The sequence below is a fragment of the Salvelinus alpinus genome, chromosome 14 (assembly GCF_045679555.1).
Source record: "Salvelinus alpinus chromosome 14, SLU_Salpinus.1, whole genome shotgun sequence".
Taxonomy (NCBI): Eukaryota; Metazoa; Chordata; class Actinopteri; order Salmoniformes; family Salmonidae; genus Salvelinus; species Salvelinus alpinus.
In genome coordinates this window covers 44,134,660-44,156,724 of record NC_092099.1, presented here as the reverse complement: position 1 = coordinate 44,156,724, position 22,065 = coordinate 44,134,660, and the positions used below count along the sequence as shown (strand labels likewise).

At 45.3% G+C, this 22,065-nt stretch overlaps 1 pseudogene; it reads right to left on the bottom strand.

Annotated features, from left to right (window-relative positions):
- Positions 1-5,165: 5,165 nt before the first annotated feature.
- Positions 5,166-22,065, bottom strand: part of LOC139538251 (RNA-binding protein 25-like) — a 73,007-nt pseudogene continuing 56,107 nt past the window's right edge.

The following is a 22,065-nucleotide window of genomic DNA, read 5'->3' as shown; positions in this document are numbered from 1 at the left end:
GAAGTCAGCAGAAAATGAAGCAGGGAGGGAGGCAGACCATGAAGCAGGGAGGGGGAGAGGCAGAACATGAAGCAGGGAGGGAGGCAGAACATGAAGCAGGGAGGGGGAGAGGCAGAACATGAAGCAGGGAGGGAGGCAGAACATGAAGCAGGGAGGGGGAGAGGCAGAACATGAAGCAGGGAGGGGGAGAGGCAGAACATGAAGCAGGGAGGGAGGCAGAACATGAAGCAGGGAGGGAGGCAGAACATGAAGCAGGGGGAGAGGCAGAACATGAAGCAGGGAGGGAGGCAGAACATGAAGCAGGGAGGGAGAGGCAGAACATGAAGCAGGGAGGGAGAGGCAGAACATGAAGCAGGGAGGGGGAGAGGCAGAACATGAAGCAGGGAGGGGGAGAGGCAGAACATGAAGCAGGGAGGGAGGCAGAACATGAAGTAGGGAGGGAGGCAGAACATGAAGCAGGGAGAGGCAGAACATGAAGCAGGGAGAGGCAGAACATGAAGCAGGGAAGGAGGGAGGCAGAACATGAAGCAGGGAGGGAGGCTGAATGTGAAGCATGGAGGGAGGCCGAACATGAAGCAGGGAGGGAGAGAGGCAGAACATGAAGCAGGGAGAGAGGCAGAACGTGAAGCAGGGAGGGAGGGAGACAGAACATGAAGCAGGGAGGGAGGGAGGCAGAACATGAAGCAGGGAGAGAGGCAGAACGTGAAGCAGGGAGGGAGGCAGAACATGAAGCAGGGAGGGAGGCAGAACATGAAGCAGGGAGGGAGGGAGACAGAAAATGAAGCAGGGAGGGAGGGAGGCAGAACATGAAGCAGGGAGGGAGGCAGATCATGAAGCAGGGAGGGAGGCAGAACATGAAGCAGGGAGGGGGGCAGAACATGAAGCAGGGAGGGGGAGAGGCAGACCGTGAAGCAGGGAGGGGGAGAGGCAGAACATGAAGCAGGGAGGGAGGCAGAAAATGAAGCAGGGGGGGAGGGAGGCAGAACGTGAAGCAGGGAGGGAGGGAGGCAGAACATGAAGCAGGGAGGGAGGCAGAACATGAAGCAGGGGGGGAGGGAGTCAGAACGTGAAGCAGGAAGGGGAGGGAGGCAGAACATGAAGCAGGGGGGAGGGAGGCAGAACATGAAGCAGGGAGGGAGGCCGAACATGAAGCAGGGGGGAGGGAGGCAGAACATGAAGCAGGGAGGGGAGGGAGGCAGAACATGAAGCAGGGGGGGAGGGAGGCAGAACATGAAGCAGGGAGGGAGGCAGAACATGAAGCAGGGAGAGAGGCAGAACATGAAGCAGGGAGGGAGGCAGAACATGAAGCAGGGAGGGGGAGAGGCAGAACATGAAGCAGGGAGGGAGGCAGAACATGAAGCAGGGAGGGGGAGAGGCAGAACATGAAGCAGGGAGGGGGAGAGGCAGAACATGAAGCAGGGAGGGAGGCAGAACATGAAGCAGGGAGGGAGGCAGAACATGAAGCAGGGGGAGAGGCAGAACATGAAGCAGGGAGGGAGGCAGAACATGAAGCAGGGAGGGAGAGGAAGAACATGAAGCAGGGAGGGAGAGGCAGAACATGAAGCAGGGAGGGGGAGAGGCAGAACATGAAGCAGGGAGGGGGAGAGGCAGAACATGAAGCAGGGAGGGAGGCAGAACATGAAGCAGGGAGGGAGGCAGAACATGAAGCAGGGAGAGGCAGAACATGAAGCAGGGAGAGGCAGAACATGAAGCAGGGAAGGAGGGAGGCAGAACATGAAGCAGGGAGGGAGGCAGAATGTGAAGCAGGGAGGGAGGCCGAACATGAAGCAGGGAGGGAGGGAGGCAGAACATGAAGCAGGGAGAGAGGCAGAACGTGAAGCAGGGAGGGAGGGAGACAGAACATGAAGCAGGGAGGGAGGGAGGCAGAACATGAAGCAGGGAGAGAGGCAGAACGTGAAGCAGGGAGGGAGGCAGAACATGAAGCAGGGAGGGAGGCAGAACATGAAGCAGGGAGGGAGGGAGACAGAAAATGAAGCAGGGAGGGAGGGAGGCAGAACATGAAGCAGGGAGGGAGGCAGAACATGAAGCAGGGAGGGAGGCAGAACATGAAGCAGGGAAGGGGGCAGAACATGAAGCAGGGAGGGGGAGAGGCAGAACATGAAGCAGGGAGGGGGAGAGGCAGAACATGAAGCAGGGAGGGAGGCAGAAAATGAAGCAGGGGGGGAGGGAGGCAGAACATGAAGCAGGGAGGGAGGGAGGCAGAACATGAAGCAGGGAGGGAGGCAGAACATGAAGCAGGGGGGAGGGAGTCAGAACGTGAAGCAGGAAGGGGAGGGAGGCAGAACATGAAGCAGGGGGAGGGAGGCAGAACATGAAGCAGGGAGGGAGGCCGAACATGAAGCAGGGGGGGAGGGAGGCAGAACATGAAGCAGGGAGGGGAGGGAGGCAGAACATGAAGCAGGGGGGGAGGGAGGCAGAACATGAAGCAGGGAGGGAGGCAGAACATGAAGCAGGGGGGGAGGGAGTCAGAACGTGAAGCAGGGAGGGGAGGGAGGCAGAACATGAAGCAGGGAGGGAGGCAGAACATGAAGCAGGGAGAGAGGCAGAACATGAAGCAGGGAGGGAGGCAGAACATGAAGCAGGGAGGGAGGCAGAACATGAAGCAGGGAGGGAGGGAGGCAGAACATGAAGCAGGGAGGGAGGCAGAACATGAAGCAGGGAGAGAGGCAGAACGTGAAGCAGGGAGGGAGTCAGAACATGAAGCCGGGAGGAACGTGAAGCAGGGAGGGAGTCAGAACGTGAAGCAGGGAGGGAGGCAGAACATGAAGCAGGGAGGGAGGCAGAACGTGAAGCAGGGAGGGGAGAGGCAGAACATGAAGCAGGGAGGGAGGCAGAACATGAAGCAGGGAGGGAGGCAAAAAAAGAAATGTTCACTCATATCTCATAAGGCCCCTAGTGAGAGGACATCACTGCCTCACAAATGGAACACTATTCCGCATTAAGAGCTCTACTTTTGACCAGGACCCTGTTCCCTATATAGTAGCCAGAAGGCTCTGGTCAAACATATTGCACTGTGCATTTGGCACTAACACATCACTGCTGCAGCCCACCAATGGGACACCAGCGCCAGACTAGAAGGTGGACGTTTATTTTCCTCTTCCTCACAAGGTCCACGCAAGACACTGAAAGACGTTCACGCACACACACACACGCACGCACGCACGCACGCACGCACGCACGCACAAACACACACACACACACACACACACACACACACACACACACACACACACACACACACACACACACACACACACACACACACAATCGCTGGTCTTAAAGTTTTTTTGAAATCACTTTGGCACTTGTGGTCAGAACCTTGTGGTCAGAACCTTGTGGTCAGAACCTTGTGGTCATTTTCTAAACTCTAGACACAAACTCAAAACGGTCATCACTTGTAACACAGGCTGTCCAATGTTCAAAACATTGCATTGTGTATTCATATCTTTATAGAAACCTTGCACTTGCAGAATCATTGTTTCAAATAACTCATTTATCATGAAATACCATAGGAACATTAATTTAGATCACCCACACACAAGATTCTGATAGTTTCACTGTGTAGTTGTTCGTACAATCATCAAATATTGTAGTACAAAATATGTGATACATGTTTCATTATGCTACTACACGTAAATACATCACTGTAAAAGGACTAGTGGAGAGAATACTACAGACACAGTGGAATCATTGAACAAAATATGAAAGAAAAAATATTTAGCTACAGAAAAAAAAAAACTACAGTAAAACGTCAACTGCAGTGTTCCTCACCTGGCTTACTGTAAAAAGCAAAACAAAGGATCGATTGCTGTATTTCTATATTTCCATCAAACCTGTCTTGTAGATTTGGCCGCAGGTTCTCATCCACATCACAATGGATGTTTTTATTAGCCAAACATCTTGGGAAGAATCTTCAGGCGAATCCAGGCCTGACACTGGTCTGCCGTGATGTCATTGCATGCGTCATCCATGGCCTGGAGAAGGGTGGCTTGTTCGTGAGGGCGCCTATCATATACCTTCCACCTCCATGTGGAGAAAAATGAATCAATCGGGTTAAGGACAGGAGAGTTTGGGGTTGAGTACAGGGTGGTAAATTGTGGCTGGGCCTGAAACCATGCTTGCACCATTTGAGCATGGTGGAACCTGACATTATCCCACACAGTGACATAGGTGTGGCTCTACAGACCTGATTTAGCTCGTCAAGGAAGGTAACAAGGAGAGCTGCATTATATGATCCAATACGAGGTCTGCGTCCCACCACACTGTCTTCCCATATAGCCGCACACATGGTGATGTGGTCCACGTACTTGGATGGTTGCCCGCTGGCCAATGAAATTCCGACCTCTCCTCCTTGTCTAGGACAGGTTGAAGCTTGCCTCATCCAAAAATAGGAATTTGTGATGGTTTTCGTCACCCTCTAAAAATACATTTCGGGAAGCGAATTACTGATTACAATGATTTGGGGAATTTTTCACAACAGGCATCTTGAAACTGAACATACCTGAACATAGTCAGTCCTCAGCTGCTTCACTCTGTCTGCATGTATTTCAGAAGGCACACTGTATAGCTGTTTTAGAGACACCTGGTGCCTTTTCAGCATGCGTGAAACAGTCGGCAAATTTATAGCTTCCACATTTGTTGAACGTGTTGTCATTGTCCAAGATGTGCTGACAAATTTCTGTAAGGTGAATATCATTTCTGGCACGAACCAAATTGACCACAGCCCGCTCTTGTTGGTCAGTCAGAATTTTGCCTCTGCCTCCCCTATTTGGCCTAGTCTCAATTCTGCAGGGAAAAGTACAGTAAGAACACACTTAGTCAGATCACCTACTCTGTGGTACACATTGGTATGCAGTATACAGTCATTTGACAGTTGGGGAGTAGCCTAATGTTTAGTGCATGCTGAAGACTTACCGGTTGTCATTGCGGAAAGTTCTGATGATTGAGGCCAACGGTTGATCTTCTGAGGTTTGGTTGAATCATTGTAGCTGCCTCAGTCGTTGCCATGAGTTACAACATGGTCTACAACTATTGCTCTGATTTCATTGGACGCTCTTTGTTGTTGCTGCCGCTGTATTGGTCCGTGCCCTTGTCCTCTACCACGTTCCCCACCACACCTCTCAGACGAGGCCCACGACCACCTCTCAGAAGGGGTGCTTGTCCCCTGCCATTCCTTTGACCCCCACATCTTCCTCGTCTTCCTCCTCCCACTGCTTGACCTCTATTGTGACCTGGATCACCTGCCGGCTCCATGTTATCGCTATGTTGTTGTAGGTGGATACCACTCATTTCACACTCGTACCACATTGTGAAATCAATCATCAGTATCAAGTTGGCAGTATAGTAAAAGCTGTTAAAACAGTGGTGTGCAGGCTGTTGTGGAGGCAAAAGGGGGTCCTACCCAGTACTAGATAGGTGTACCTAATAAAGTGACCGGTGAGTGTACAGTAATGTCAAATCTGAAAACGTGGTCTGGAAAAGTGGTACATGGGACCATAGAAACAGTGTCTGATAAAGAATGATGATGACATATTACATCCACAGATAATGTAGTCCAATTGGTTCATGGTCCACGATAACTGGTGTCAATGGATCTCGTTATCCTGAAACTTTCATGATCTAAACATGGAATATTGTTTGTCAGTTTCCGTAAAACTATGCATTAAGAGTAACGCAACAGTTACTTATCATTTGGAGCAGCTGTATTAATTGATAGTTAGATCATTGTAATGAAATGAATAGACAGTCCTCTCAGATGTAATGTGTGAATTGCATTTTGAAATGGTAATACTTTGATGTTAAGTTGTGTCATTTTGAACAGGTGATTTTAGTTGAATGAACAATTGATCTTACCTTTATGTGTATTGTATAGAAACAATTGGAAAAAGTGTCCCAAGAGTTTTGAAAAATGTGCATTTTGATCATCGGTTGTGAGTTTTGTGTCTAGAGTTTTTTGAAAAATGGTTCTGAAAAAAGGTTCTGAAATTAGTGCCAACGTGATTTATAATAAACTGTAAATACAATTTGATTCTGTCCTTCACACTGCTGTGGGATTCCTGCAATCAAATAAATTGCTATTCCAAATACCTAAGGTTAACAACTATCCCCATCTGATACATCCCATGTATTGGACTGTTAGAAGAGATCCTTGGAGCGTTAGAGGCCCAACTTGGGGAAAACTTATCAAAAAGACATACCTGTGTCTGTCTGTGCTCATGTGTGTGTACAAGTGTGTATGTTTGCACGTGTGTCTGTGTATCTGTGTGTGTGTGTGTGTGCAAGCGTGTGTGCCTGTGTCTGTGTCCATGTCTCTCTCTCTTTCTCTGTCTCTCTCTCTCTCTGTGTGTGTGTGTGATCCCAGACTACTCCCAGTCAGCCAGCAGGACAGACTAACCAAAACTGTGATCAGTAACGTTACTTTTGGATTACTTTCCCCTTAAGAGACATCAGAAGAAGACAAAAAGGATCCATCAAACCCATTTGGTGTGCCATCATAGTGGTCTCTGACTTGTGGTCAGACTCACTCAGGTGGAACAAACTTAAAATTTGAGCCTTTTTTCCACCTCTGATTTGAATGTCATTGAGAAAACAGAAAGGAGTCATAATGTATGGTTTTGCAAGCAGCCTTTCTGAATTTAAAAGGAATCCAGGAAGTTACCATCTAGTTGTTTGAAAGTATCAGTTACTTCCCAACTTTGCTTCTTAGAGTGTAGATGCAATATCCCAGGGTGGAGATACAGGAGAGAGACTAGCTGTAACAGCTAGCAGCATAGAGAGATGAAGAGGACAGGGACTGGTATATCCAGCTGTAACAGCTAGCAGCATAGAGAGATGTAGAGGACAGAGACTGGTATATCCAGCTGTAACAGCTAGCAGCATAGAGAGATGTAGAGGACAGAGATGTAGAGGACAGGGACTGGTATATCCAGCTGTAACAGCTAGCAGCATAGAGAGATGTAGAGGACAGAGACTGGTATATCCAGCTGTAACAGCTAGAAGCATAGAGAGATGTAGAGGACAGGGACTGGTATATCCAGCTGTAACAGCTAGCAGCATAGAGAGATGTAGAGGACAGGGACTGGTATATCCAGCTGTAACAGCTAGCAGCATAGAGAGATGTAGAGGACAGAGACTGGTATATCCAGCTGTAACAGCTAGCAGCATAGAGAGATGTAGAGGACAGGGACTGGTATATCCAGCTGTAACAGCTAGCAGCATAGAGATATGTAGAGGACAGAGACTGGTATATCCAGCTGTAACAGCTAGCAGCATAGAGAGATGTAGAGGACAGAGACTGGTATATCCAGCTGTAACAGCTAGCAGCATTATAGGATCAACAGCAACACAAACTGCTTCTCTATGGCAACATGTTCCCCTTGACTTGTTAGTGAACCCTTGAAATTGGAAAACTGCATATTCACTATTGCAAGTAGTTATATCCTCACCATTGTCATTTGCGCTCTCTTTGAAAGATATTTGTCCCATACCCAAGTGCAAAGAACATGGTAGAAAGAGGAGGAAGGGAAGCGCTACTAAGGTACACTATAGTACATTTTGGTAGATAGAAGGTGCTCTTTGGTAAAAGGGGTAAATTGGTCATCAAAAAGAAAGGAGGACCAAGGCACTCTTCATATAATTAATTAAAATGCTTTTATTAGTATGGCATGTTCAATAGAAACAAAGTTTTTTAAAAACCGACGCAAAGAACATGGATTTGGAATAGCTGAGAAACAGCACTGTTGAGTCTGCAGAAGTTGAGTATAAAGGTGTGACAATTAGTTTTTTTTCTATCCAAAAACAACAACAATATGTACAATTTAAGTTCCGCTGTGTGGCACGTTACACCACGTGAACACTTCACAAGACACAGATTGTACTTGACATCGGTATGCTAGTTACCGTTCAATTAAGAAACGTCACGCTGCCGCATCAGACAAATGATACGTCACATTACAGTCCCTGCTGCTCAGGCTTCCTAAGCTAGTTTCCCTACGCCCTGTGGTGCACTCAGAATAACGTTTAAAAAAACGTTATGCATTGTTAATAGCCACCAGGGCACATCGGGCAGCGCAGCAAAAATACATCAAGAGTGATTCAAATCACTAAAGATCCTCACACTTAAAAAAAAAAAGAAGCAATTTCCTTATTTTTTATTTTTTTTAAAACTTGAATTCCTCCTAAATGACTTCTTAGGTAGTTAGAGTTTCTTCGGAGGAAACGTAATATTCTAATAAATCATTCTCACTGCTGCCTCAGAGCTACTTACTGTAAGGCAATATGTATTCTGTTCTGTTTCCCATATTGATTTGTAATGCTGACAATCTACATGGGAAAGTGCTCTCAATTTAATTTCAAATGTCCTATGAAGTTTATTACACAGCATTAGGAATGAGTTGTGTCCATTGCTGGCTGGCTGGCTGGCTGGCTGGCTGGCTGGCTGGCTGGCTGGCTGGCTGGCTGGCTGGCTGGCTGGCTGGCTGGCTGGCTGGCTGGCTGGCTGGCTGTCTGTCTGTCTGTCTGTCTGTCTGTCTGTCTGTCTGTCTGTCTGTCTGTCTGTCTGTCTGTCTGTCTGTCTGTCTGTCTGTCTGTCTGTCTGTCTGTCTGTCTGTCTGTCTGTCTGTCTGTCTGTCTGTCTGTCTGTCTGTCTGTCTGTCTGTCTGTCTGTCTGTCTGTCTGTCTGTCTGTCTGTCTGTCTGTCTGTCTGTCTGTCTGTCTGTCTGTCTGTCTGTCTGTCTGTCTGTCTGTCTGTCTGTCTGTCTGTCTGTGTTTCTCTCTCTCTCTCTCTCTCTCTCTCTCTCTCTTTCTCTCTCTCTCTCTCTCTCTCTCTCTCTCTCTCTCTCTCTCTCTCTCTCTCTCTCTCTCCCTTTCTCTCTCTCTCTCTCTCTCTCCCTGATTCTAATCCTTTAAAGTGAACAAACTCTAGGGACCGGCTTATTTACCAGAATGGCTCGAGGCAGAACACATGTGTTTTCATTTCCAATCAAGGCTCCAAGTTCTTTTAAGAATTGCACGGTAATTGGTTTTTTTACTGCACAAGATTGTTACTCGTTGAGGAAGTTTTTTGTTGTTGCTATAGCCTAGAATACAGTACTGTTGTTTTCTCATAGGTTGACGCATACTGCAGCACCACTGCTGGTGGTAGAGAACGCCATTAGGTGGTCTGTTACTGGTGTATTCATATGTTCGCTGCCCATTTAAGTCACCGTGCCGTCCTTCCTGATTGTCTAAAACAACAACAGAGAAGGTATTTTTACTACCTTGCCTGGGTGTTGGTAATTAGCTTAACCATCTGGTGACTTTTCAAATAAAACTGTGAATGAGTCAAGTCTGGAACTTGCTTCTATTTAAAAAAAAATATATACACTACCGTTCAAAAGTTTGGGGTCACTTAGAAATGTCCTTGTTTTTCATTTTTTTTGTCCATTAATATAACATCAAATGGATCAGAAATACAGTGCAGACATTGTTAAGGACAACATCCCGGGGTCGCCTCTTCACTGTTGACGTTGAGACTGGTGTTTTGCGGGTACTATTTAATGAAGCTGCCAGTTGAGGACTTGTGAGGCGTCTGTTTCTCAAACTAGACACTGTAATGTACTTGTCCTCTTGCTCAGTTGAGCACCGGGGCCTCCCACTCGTCTTTCTATTCTGGTTAGGGCCAGTTTGCGCTATTCTGTAAAGGGAGTAGTACACAGCGTTGTACGAGATCTTCAGTTTCTTGGCAATTTCTTGCATGGAATAGCCTTCATTTCTCAGAACAAGAATAGACTGACGAGTTTCAGAAGAAAGTTATTTGTTTCTGGCCATTTTGATGCTGTAATCAAACCCACAAATACTGTTTCTCCAGATCCTCAACTAGTCTAAATCAGGACAGTTTTATTGCTTCTTTAATCAGAACAACAGTTTTCAACTTTTGAACGGGAGTGTTCAATCGTGGCCAAAAGTTTTGAGAATGACTCAAATATACATTTTCACAAAGTCTGCTGCCTCAGTATGTATGATGGCAATTTGCATATACTCCAGAATGTTATGAAGAGTGATCAGATGAATTGCAATTAATTGCAAAGTCCCTCTTTGCCATGCAAATGAACTAAATCCCCAAAAAACATTTCCACTGCATTTCAGCTCTGCCACAAAAGGACCAGCTGACATCATGTCAGTGATTCTCTCGTTAACCAGTCTGATAAAATCTCATTTTCAGTTTGATTAATTTCTCCAAACTGGTTATAGGAGGACTGTCACACGAGCCTATATAATCCATCTATCCTATTTAAAAATTGACTGAAAGCAGGAACAGATAATTTGGTTCCATTTCAAAATAGTCATCAGTGAAACCAAAGTACTATAACATATATAAATTCAATCAAACAGCCTAGTACACAAACCAAAACATAAAAATAATGTTCAAATTAGAAGGCTATTGCACAGAAAATAAACGTGGACAGTCAGGTGTATCAAAAAATTCAGAACTGCTGGAACATAATAAACAAAAGATCATTGGGAACGAGATCAGAATGACTGCTAAGATCTGATCCATAAATTCAATAGGTAGCCTGCTTTACAAAACTAATACAATCCGTATGTTCAAATCAAAAGGCGTGATTAACGTGATAACAATAACGCAGCCACACCCAGAATCCCCGGTGCCGACTGAAATCTAAAGATGGTTCAGTATTTAGTCTTAGGGATCAAATCCCGTTAACGGGATAGATTTGACAACATCCGGTGAAATGGCAGAGAGCCAAATTCAAATTAAATCACTATAAATATTAAACTTTCATGAAATCACACATGTAATACACCAAATTAAAGCTACACTTGTTGTTAATCCAGCCAACGTGTCAGATTTCAAAAAGGCTTTACGGCGAAAGCAAACCATGCTATTATCTGAGGATAGCACCCCATCAAACAAACACAGACAATCATAATTTAACCCGCCAGGCGCGACACGCAACTCAGAAATAAAGATATAATTCATGCCTTACCTTTGACGAGCTTCTTCTGTTGGCACACCAATATGTCCCATAAACATCACAAATGGTCCTTTTGTTTGATTAATTCTGTCGTTAATCCAAAATGTCCATTGATTTGGCGCATTTGATCCAGAAAAACACTGGTTCCAACTCGCGCAACATGATTACAAAATATCTAATAAGTTACCTGTAATCTTTGTCCAAACATTTCAAACAACTTTCCTAAACAACTTTAGGTATTTTTTTACGTAAATAATCAATAAAATTTAAGACGGGATAAACTGCGTTCAATAGCGGATAAAAACAAAGTGGAGCGAGCTTTCAGGTCATGCGCCTCTAACAAACAGTACACTTCACTCGACCCTCGTTCTGAACTGCCCTACTTCTTCATTTCTCAAAGGAAAAACATCAACCAATTTCTAAAGACTGTTGACATCCAGTGGAAGCGATAGGAACTGCAAGAAAGTGCCTTAGAAATCTAGATCTCCATAGAAATCCCATTGAAAAGAGAGTGACTCAAAAAAAAGTTTCCTGGATGGTTTGTCCTCGGGGTTTCGCCTGCCAAATAAGTTCTGTTATACTCACAGACATCATTCAAACTGTTTTAGAAACTTCAGAGTGTTTTCTAATCCACTAATAATATGCATATCCTAGCTTCTGGGCCTGAGTTGCAGACAGTTTACTTTGGGCACGCTTTTCATCCGGACGTGAAAATACCGCGCCCTAGCCTAGAGAGGTTAACACAGGTGTGAGTGATGACGAGGACAAGGGTGGAGATCACTCTGTCATGCTGATTGAGTTTGAATAACAGACTGGAAGCTTCAAAAGGAGGGTGGTGCTTGGAATCATTGTTCTTCCTCTGTCAAATACGGTTACCTGCAAGGAAACACATGCCGTCATCATTGCTTTGCACAAAAATGGCAAGGATATTGCTGCCAGTAAGATTGCACCTAAATCAGCAATTTATTGGATCATCAAGAACTTCAAGGAGAGCGGTTCAATTGTTGTGAAGAAGGCTTCAGGGAGCCCAAGAAAGTCCAGCAAGCGCCAGGACCGTCTCCTAAAGTTGATTCAGCTGCGGGATCGGGCACCACCAGTACAGAGCTTGCTCAGGAATGGCAGCAGGCAGGTGTGAGTGCATCTGCATGCACAGTGAGGCAAAGACTTTTGGAGGATGGCCTGGTGTCAAGAAGGGCAGCAAAGAAGCCATTTCTCTCCAGGAAAAACATCAGGGACAGACTGATATTCTGCAAAAGATACAGGGATTAGACTGCTAAGGACTGGGGTAAAGTCATTTTCTCTGATGAATACCCTTTCCGATTGTTCGGGGCATCCGGAAAAAAGCTTGTCGCAGAAGACAAGGTGAGCGCTACCATCAGTCCTGTAAAGCATCCAGAAACCATTCATTTGTGGGGTTGCTTCTCAGCCAAGGGAGTGGGCTCACTCACAATTTTGCTTAAGAACACAGCCATGAATAAAGAATGGTACCAACACATCCTCCGAGAGCAACTTCTCCCAACCATCCAGGAACAGTTTGGTGACGAACAATGCCTTTTCCAGCATGGTGGAGCACCTTGCCATAAGGCAAAAGTGATAACTAAGTGGCTCGGGGAACAAAACATCGATATTTTGGGTCCATGGCCAGGAAACTCCCCAGACCTTAATCCCATTGAGAACTTGTGGTCAATCCTCAAGAGGCGGGTGGACAAAAAAAACAACAAAATTCTGACAAACTCCAAGCATTGATTATGCAAGAATGGGCTGCCATCAGTCAGGATGCGGCCCAGAAGTTAATTGACAGCATGCCAGGGCGGATTGCAGAGGTCTTGAAAAAAAAGGGTCAACACTGCAAATATTGACTCTTTGCATCAACTTCATGTAATTGTCAATAAAAGCCTTTGACACTTATGAAATGCTTGTAATTATACTTCAGTATTCCATAGTAACATCTGACAAAAATATCTAAAGACACTGAGGCAGCAGACTTTGTGAAAATTAATATTTGTGTCATTCTCAAAACTTTTGGACACGACTGTATAAATACACAAGAAATGGTACGGTGTATGTTGTTTTTAGGCCTGTTATTTTTTTGGACCTCCTTGCGCAACTCAGTTTGCGCAATGGCTGTTCACGACACGTTGAGAGCGGTAGAGCAGTCCTTTCAAAGTGCCAGTTTGAGGACGTGCTATATCTGGGATTGGGTAAATCCCGCCCATTTGGCACTCCTGGCAGGATAGAGCATCAACGGTCAACGTCTTTAGAAAAAATGGATCTGGTCTTAATCCTGTCCTCTTGTCCTCCTCTCCTGGCTGTGTCCCACAGTCCTTCCTCTAAAAGCATGGTTTCTCTGGTCCCCCCTGCATTAACAGGGGCAGTGCAGTCAAAAACGAGATTTTCCTGTTTAATTTTTAAAAATATATTTCCACACTTTGAGGTTGAAATAACATTGCAATTGTGAAAATTATGATAATCCCCTTTTTAGGGGGAAGAGATTTTTCAGAAAATTGTTTCAGCCTGTTCACGTGGGATGGGGTTCCTGGCCCCCATCATGACATCACAATCTGATCTGATTATTCTGACCAATCATCTTTTATTTGCATACGTATCCTGCTACTTTGAAGGGGTAAGTGGGGTAGGCTCTAGAGTCTACCGATCCTATCTGCCAATCAGGGCTCTGTAAGTAAACATTAAAAATGTGTTTTTTATCACATCAGACTGAGCATTTGATTGCGAAAGAAGCCTTGAGCACCTGCACTTTGGGTCCTGTTCTGTTCTGTTCTGTCCTGTTAGGCCCTGTTCTGTCTTGTTCTGTCCTGTCCTCTTCTGTCCTGACCTGTCCTGTTCCAACATATTCTGTCCTGTTATGCCCTGTTATGCCCTGTTCTGAGCTGTTCTGTCCTGATCTGTCCTGTTCCAACATTTTATGTCCTGTCGTGTTCTGTCCTGTTCTGTTATGTCTTGTTCCTACATATTCTGTGCTGTCCTGTTCTGTTCTGTCCTGTCCTGTCCTGTCCTGTCCTGTCCTGTTCTGTCCTGTCCTGTTCTGTCCTGTTCTGTCCTGTCCTGTCCTGTCCTGTCCTGTTCTGTCCTGTCCTGTCCTGTTCTGTCCTGTTCTGTCCTGTTCTGTCCTGTTCTGTCCTGTTCTGTCCTGTTCTGTCCTGTTCTGTCCTGTTATGTCCTGTCCTGTTCTGTCCTGTTCTGTCCTGTCCTGTTCTGTCCTGTCCTGTTCTGTCCTGTTCTGTCCTGTCCTGTTCTGTCCTGTCCTGTCCTGTCCTGTTATGTCCTGTCCTGTTATGTCCTGTCCTGTTCTGTTCTGTCCTGTTCTGTCCTGTCCTGTTCTGTCCTGTCCTGTTCTGTCCTGTCCTGTTATGTCCTGTTCTGTTCTGTCCTGTTCTGTCCTGTCCTGTTCTGTCCTGTCCTGTTCTGTCCTGTCCTGTTCTGTCCTGTTCTGTCCTGTCCTGTTCTGTCCTGTCCTGTTCTGTCCTGTCCTGTTATGTCCTGTCCTGTTCTGTTCTGTCCTGTTAGGCCCTGTTCTGTCCTGTTATGTCTTGTTCTGTCCTGTTATGTCCTGTTATGTCCTGTTATGTCCTGTTCTGAGTTGTTCTGTGCTGTCCTGTGTTGTCCTGTTTTGTTCAGTTCTGTCCTGTCCTGTTCTGTCCTGTTCTGTCCTGTCCTGTTCTGTCCTGTCCTGTCCTGTCCTGTCCTGTTATGTCCTGTCCTGTTATGTCCTGTCCTGTTCTGTTCTGTCCTGTTCTGTCCTGTCCTGTTCTGTCCTGTCCTGTTCTGTCCTGTTCTGTCCTGTCCTGTCCTGTCCTGTTCTGTCCTGTCCTGTCCTGTTCTGTCCTGTTCTGTCCTGTTCTGTCCTGTTCTGTCCTGTTCTGTCCTGTTCTGTCCTGTTCTGTCCTGTTATGTCCTGTCCTGTTCTGTCCTGTTCTGTCCTGTCCTGTTCTGTCCTGTCCTGTTCTGTCCTGTCCTGTTCTGTCCTGTCCTGTCCTGTTCTGTCCTGTCCTGTTCTGTCCTGTCCTGTTATGTCCTGTCCTGTTCAGTCCTGTCCTGTTCTGTCCTGTCCTGTTCTGTCCTGTCCTGTTCTGTCCTGTCCTGTTCTGTTCTGTCCTGTTCTGTCCTGTCCTGTTCTGTCCTGTCCTGTTCTGTCCTGTCCTGTTCTGTCCTGTTCTGTCCTGTCCTGTTCTGTCCTGTCCTGTTCTGTCCTGTCCTGTTATGTCCTGTCCTGTTCTGTTCTGTCCTGTTAGGCCCTGTTCTGTCCTGTTATGTCTTGTTCTGTCCTGTTATGTCCTGTTATGTCCTGTTATGTCCTGTTCTGAGTTGTTCTGTGCTGTCCTGTGTTGTCCTGTTTTGTTCAGTTCTGTCCTGTTCTCTTCTGTCCTGTTCTGTCCTGTCCTCCTCTGTTCTGTCCTGTCCTCCTCTGTCCTGTCCTGTTCTGTCATGTTCTGCGCTGATCTGTCCTGTTCGGTCCTGTTCCAACATGTTCTGTCCTGTTCTGTCCCGTGATGTTCTGTCCTGTTCTGTCCCGTGATGTTCTGTCCTGTTATGACCTGTTCTGTCCTGTCTGTCTTTTTCTGTCTTGTCCTGTCCTGTTCTGTCCTTTTCTCTTTTGTCCTGTTCCGTCCTGTCTTCTTCTGTCCTGTTCCAACATATTCTGTCCTGTTCTGTCCCGTGATGTTCTGTCCTGTTCTGTCCCGTGATGTTATGTCCTCTTCTGTCCCGTGATGTTATGTCCTCTTCTGTCCTGTGATGTTCTGTCCTATTCTGCCCTTTTGTTCTGTTCTGTCCTGTTCTGACTATTTCTGCCCTGTTCTGTTCTGTTCGGTCCTGTTCTCTCCTGTTCTGTGCTGTTCTGTGCTGTTGTGTGCTGTTTGGTTCTGTTCTGTCCTGTTCCAACATATTCTGTCCTGTTCTTTCCTGCCCTGTTCGGTCATGATCTCTCATGTTATGTTGTGTTATGTCTTGATCTGCCATGTTCTGTCCTGTTCCAACATATTCTGTTCTGTTCTGTCTTGTCCTGTCCTTTTCTGTCTTGTTCTGTCCTGTTCTGTCCTGTTCTGTCCTATTCTGTTCTGTCTTGTTCTGTCCTGTTATGCCCTGTTCTCTCCTATTCTGTTCTGTTCTGTCCTTTTCTGTACTATTCTGTTTTGACCTTTTCTTTCTTGCTTGTGCTTTTAATTCCACTCCCCTTCTGGTTTCATGCCTGGGCCAAATTAGGACAGGGTTTGGACATGGAGGGAGGAGGAGAGGCAGGAGAAGAGGCTGGGAGGGAGTGAGGAGATGAAGGGAGAAGGAGAGGGAGGAGAAGGAGGAGGAGAGGGAGGCAGGGAGGGAGCGAGGAGAGGAAGGGAGGGAAGAGGAGCGGCAGGAGGAGAGGCAGGGAGGGAGCGAGGAGAGGGAGGAGGAGAGGCAGGGAGGGAGCGAGGAGAGGAAGGGAGGAGGAGAGGGAGGAGGAGGAGGAGAGGGAGGCAGGGAGGGAGCGAGGAGAGGGAGGGAGGAGGAAAGGGAGGAGAAGGAGGAGAGGGAGGCAGGGAGGGAGCGAGGAGAGGAGGGAGTGAGGAGAGAGAGGGAGGGAGGGAGGAGGAGAGAGAGGCAGGGAGGGAGCAAGGAGAGGGAGGGAGGAGAAAAGGAAGTGAAGGAAGAGAGGGAGGCAGGGAGGGAGCGAGGAGAGGGAGGGAGGGAGGAGGAGAGGGAGGAGAAGGAGGAGGAGAGGGAGGCAGGGAGGGAGCGAGGAGAGGGAGGGAGGGAGGGAGGAGGAGAGGGAGGCAGGGAGGGAGCGAGGAGAGGGAGGGAGGGAGGAGGAGAGGGAGGGAAACTGTTGGTTCACTGGAAATTCTCTCTCCCTCTCCATCCATTGTCCAGGTGAGAGACAGAACAAAGCCTTCTGCAGGATTGGTTGTCCCCTCAGAGGGAGAGAGTGGGGCCAGAGGAGGACAGAAAGGCAGATTAACCCTGTGTGGAAGGAAGGAGGAAGGAGCTTGGGACAGCTAATAGCCTTCAGACTCACTCTAACTCATTGTTGTATATTTATTCACCAACTCCTTTCAAACAGCATGGAGTCCTATTTTTTACTTTCCCACTACCTTTTATTCTTGGCTTGATAAAAGCGAGGACCAAACGTGACTAATGCTTCTTTCTAGCTTTTGATCCATTCACTTTATATCTCAGGTAGCCATTTATCTGATCGTGTGAGAGTCATTTCCGCCTCTCTCAGTGGAGTCGAGGAGCTGTCATGCTGTCACTCTAGTCACCTTCTCCTAATGTATTGTCTTCTGATTGAACACTAAACACTGTCTCAGTCTATCTCACAGCTCTAATGCACAATAGATGCCAAGACTTTCAACATTTCAGAAAGTACTGGTACTTTACAAGCATATTCCACTCTTTCACTCAAAAATGTGTCCCAAATGGCACCCTATCGGAAGTAGTGCACTACTTTAAGGCTCTACACATAGGACTCTGTTCAGAAGTAGTGCACTGTGTGGGGAATAGGGTGCCATTTGGGAAAGCAGCCTTTTCACTCACTCTCTCAATATATTTAACTTCTGACATGAACGTAGCGTTGATGATGAAGTGACAGGGGAGCTAAGAAATCAATTAGTTTTCGACCTGACATGCCTGGTTTGAAGTCATTCATTCTGATAACCAGACAGGAAAAGGAGGGGGACCTGCTCAATGAGAGAGGTGTGTGTGTGTGTGTGTGTGTGTGTGTGTGTGTGTGTGTGTGTGTGTGTGTGTGTGTGTGTGTGTGTGTGTGTGTGTGTGTGTGTGTGTGTGTGTGTGTGTGTGTGTGTGTGTGTGTGTGTGTGTGTGTGTGTGTGTGTGTGTAATCAACCCGACTGCAGCGCCGGTGTGTCAATCAATGTCAACATTCAGGTGAAAGTAATTATGTTGTAAAGCGTGTAGCTTTTCATTTCATTCTATTTCACAGCTATCATATACTCCTATTTAAGGCCCTTCCAGGCAATTTAGGTGATATTTCTCACACTTGATAAATTGTGAGGGAACCAGTAACAACAGCACATTCATTGATGCTGTGAGTATTGCTCTGGTCTTTATTGGGATATCGTCTGATTTGAAAAGTTTGCTGCAATCTAAAATTATTGATTGATCTCGAATGCAATCTAATCGAAATGAATCAAGATGATCCCAGTAAACAAAATGACGTTGACATCACATGCATTTTAGATGCTGAATTAATGGTTAGAAGACGTTGAAAATACGTTTTTTTCCGGACGTTGAAAATACATCTTATAAGGATGTCGAAAATACTTATTTTCAGGGATTCAAAAATACGTAATTTACAAACATTAAAAATATGTATTTTTCAGTCATTGATTCTATGGACAAATTTCAACTGTACATACGCTACAGTAATCATATTATATCAGAATTATTTAGGAAAGAGGAACCAACTGAAGATGCAACAAAATATTTATTATCTGTCACATGCACATATGTTAGCTTTTTCAAAAGCTTTAAAACTGGCAGTTCTGAATGATAGTAGTCACATATATAGAATAAACCACATTCCCAGTAACTGTTTCAGATTTTTTTCTTTACTTGCTATGACTGTGATATGTTGTTATTTATCTACCTTGGTTGAATGCACTGACTGTCAGTCGCTCTGGATAAGATTGTCTGCTGGAATGACTTGCGAAAGCATGCTGGGCATTATTCTAATGAGCTCCGTCCCCAGACAAGTACAAATTTGGTCGGTGAGGACTAGTTCCACATATGAACTTATAATATAAATAATTTTAACATCACATTATGACATTACAGTAGAGTAGAGTACAATATGGTACAGTATGGTACGGTACAGGACAGTCAAGTTTTATTCAGTACTGTAGAGCACAATACAGTAAAGTATATTTTTTTAATTATTTTTATTTTTTATTTAACCTTTATTTAACTAGGCAAGTCAGTTAAGGACAAATTCAGGCAAAAACGACAGCCTATTCAGTAGAGTACAGTACAGTATAGTTTAATACAGTACAGTACAGTAGAGTAGAGTTTAATTCAGTAGAGTACAGTACAGTAGAGTTTAATTCAGTAGAGTACAGTACAGTAGAGTTTAATTCAGTACAGTACAGTACAGTACAGTAGAGTTTAATTCAGTAGAGTACAGTACAGTATAGTTTAATTCAGTAGAGTACAGTACAGTAGAGTTTAATTCAGTAGAGTACAGTACAGTAGAGTTTAATTCAGTAGAGTACAGTAGAGTTTAATTCAGTACAGTACAGTACAGTAGAGTTTAATTCAGTAGAGTACAGTACAGTATAGTTTAATTTAGTACAGTACAGTACAGTAGAGTTTAATTCAGTAGAGTACAGTACAGTAGAGTTTAATTCAGTACAGTACAGTAGAGTAGAGTTTAATTCAGTAGAGTACAGTACAGTAGAGTTTAATACAGTACAGTACAGTAGAGTTTAATTCAGTAGAGTACAGTACAGTATAGTTTAATTCAGTAGAGTACAGTACAGTAGAGTTTAATTCAGTAGAGTACAGTACAGTACAGTAGAGTTTAATTCAGTAGAGTACAGTACAGTATAGTTTAATTTAGTACAGTACAGTACAGTAGAGTTTAATTCAGTAGAGTACAGTACAGTATAGTTTAATTTAGTACAGTACAGTACAGTAGAGTTTAATTCAGTACAGTACAGTATAGTTTAATTCAGTAGAGTACAGTACAGTACACAGTACATTTTAGTTCATTAGAGCACAGTACATTAGAATGATGTAGGGTACAATACAGTATACTATACTTTACTTTACTATACTCTACTGTACTGTACTGTACACTACTTTTCTTTACTGTACTGTACTGTACTGTGCTGTACTGCACTGTACTCTGGTGTCCTCTACTGAACTGTCCTGTGCTGTCCAAACTTGTGAAACAGTACAGTAGATTTGTCTATGATTTGGTTAAAATCAAGGCCAGTCTGGACTGCACCAAAAAAATGACCCAGAATAAAAAAACTGCTGGTCTGAACAGGACCAAAAAAAAAGACTTCCAAAAGAAGTCGCCTGTCGGTAAATGCTTAATGGGATTAGACAAGTATTTGTCTTGTAGTTTGCTGTATATATAATCTAAAGTCATCATGAATCACCATTGTTAATCACAGGTAACTGCAGGGCCGCGCCAGAACTGTCACGGATGAATAGGAGTGGAAGGTAGGAGTCAGGTGCAGAGAGCAGAGGGTTCAAGAAAAATAGGCACTTTTATTCCGGCACAAACGGTCATGCCCAAACACAGGGCGGAAAACACTGACCAACTCAAAACACAGGGCAGAAAAACACTGACCAACCCAAAACACAGGGCGGAAAACACTGACCAACCCAAAACACAGGGCGGAAAACACTGACCAACCCAAAACACAGGGCAGGAAAACACTGACCAACCCAAAACACAGGGCAGAAAAACATTGACCAACCCAAAACACAGGGCGGGAAAACACTGACCAACCCAAAACACAGGGCAGGAAAACACTGACCAACTCAAAACACAGGACAGAAAAACACTGACCAACCCAAAACACAGGGCAGGAAAACACTGACCAACCCAAAACACAGGGCAGAAAACACTGACCAACCCAAAACACAGGGCGGAAAACACTGACCAACCCAAAACACAGGGCGGAAAACACTGACCAACCCAAAACACAGGGCGGAAAACACTGACCAACCCAAAACACAGGGCGGAAAACACTGACCAACCCAAAACACAGGGCGGAAAACACTGACCAACCCAAAACACAGGGCGGAAAACACTGACCAACCCAAAACACAGGGCGGGAAAACACTGACCAACCCAAAACACAGGGCGGGAAAACACTGACCAACCCAAAACACAGGGCAGAAAACACTGACCAACCCAAAACACAGGGCAGAAAACACTGACCAACCCAAAACACAGGGCAGAAAACACTGACCAACCCAAAACACAGGGCAGGAAAACACTGACCAACCCAAAACACAGGGCGGAAAACACTGACCAACCCAAAACACAGGGCAGAAAACACTGACCAACCCAAAACACAGGGCAGGAAAACACTGACCAACCCAAAACACAGGGCAGGAAAACACTGACCAACCCAAAACACAGGGTAAAACGGTCCGGAGCACAAAACCACAGCCAACACTAAACGTGAACACAAAATAATCCCGCACAAACTAGAACGGGCCTAACAAGCTTAAATAGGCTAGAAGATTAAGAAAACACAAATAGGAACAGGTGCAACTAATAAGACTAAACTAACAGAAAAGGAAAAAGGGATCGGTGGCGGCTAGTAGGCCGGTGACGACGACCGCCGAGCGCTGCCCGAACAGGCAGGGGAGCCAACTTCGGTGGGAGTCGTGACAAGAACAAATCAGTTGGACAGGCGTTTGATTTCAATAGTGGGGGGGTACATTTTTTATTCATGACACCGCCTATGGGTGTAACGGCTGTCGTCCTCCTCTTCTGACGAGGAGAAGCGAGAATGATCGGAGGACCAATATGCAGCGTGGTAAGTGTCCATAATGTTTATTTAAAGACATAAACTGAACACTACAAAATACAAAACAATAAACGTGAAACGAACGAAACCGAAACAGTACCGTGTGGCAACAAACACTCACACGGAAACAAACACCCACCAACCAAAAGTGAAACCCAGGCTACCTAAGTATGATTCTCAATCAGGGACAACGCTTGACAGCTGCCTCTGATTGAGAACCATACCAGGCCGAACTCAAAACCCCAACATAGAAAAACACACATAGACTGCCCACCCCAACTCACGCCCTGACCATACTAAATAAAGACAAAAACAAAGGAAATAAAGGTCAGAACGGGACAATGGGTTTCATAGTAAAGACATGCAGTGTAAATATGTTCCCTTTTAATATGGCATAAACTCAACCAGTCATGATGTTTTTTTTCTTCTGATTGTTTAAACAAATCACTTCACTTTTAGTTTGCATTCGCACGTTTCATAAAACGTGCGATAAAACGTGCGACATAAAACATAAAACTTCCACAAAAATAATCCCAGCAACATAAATTATTATTATGATATCGTTG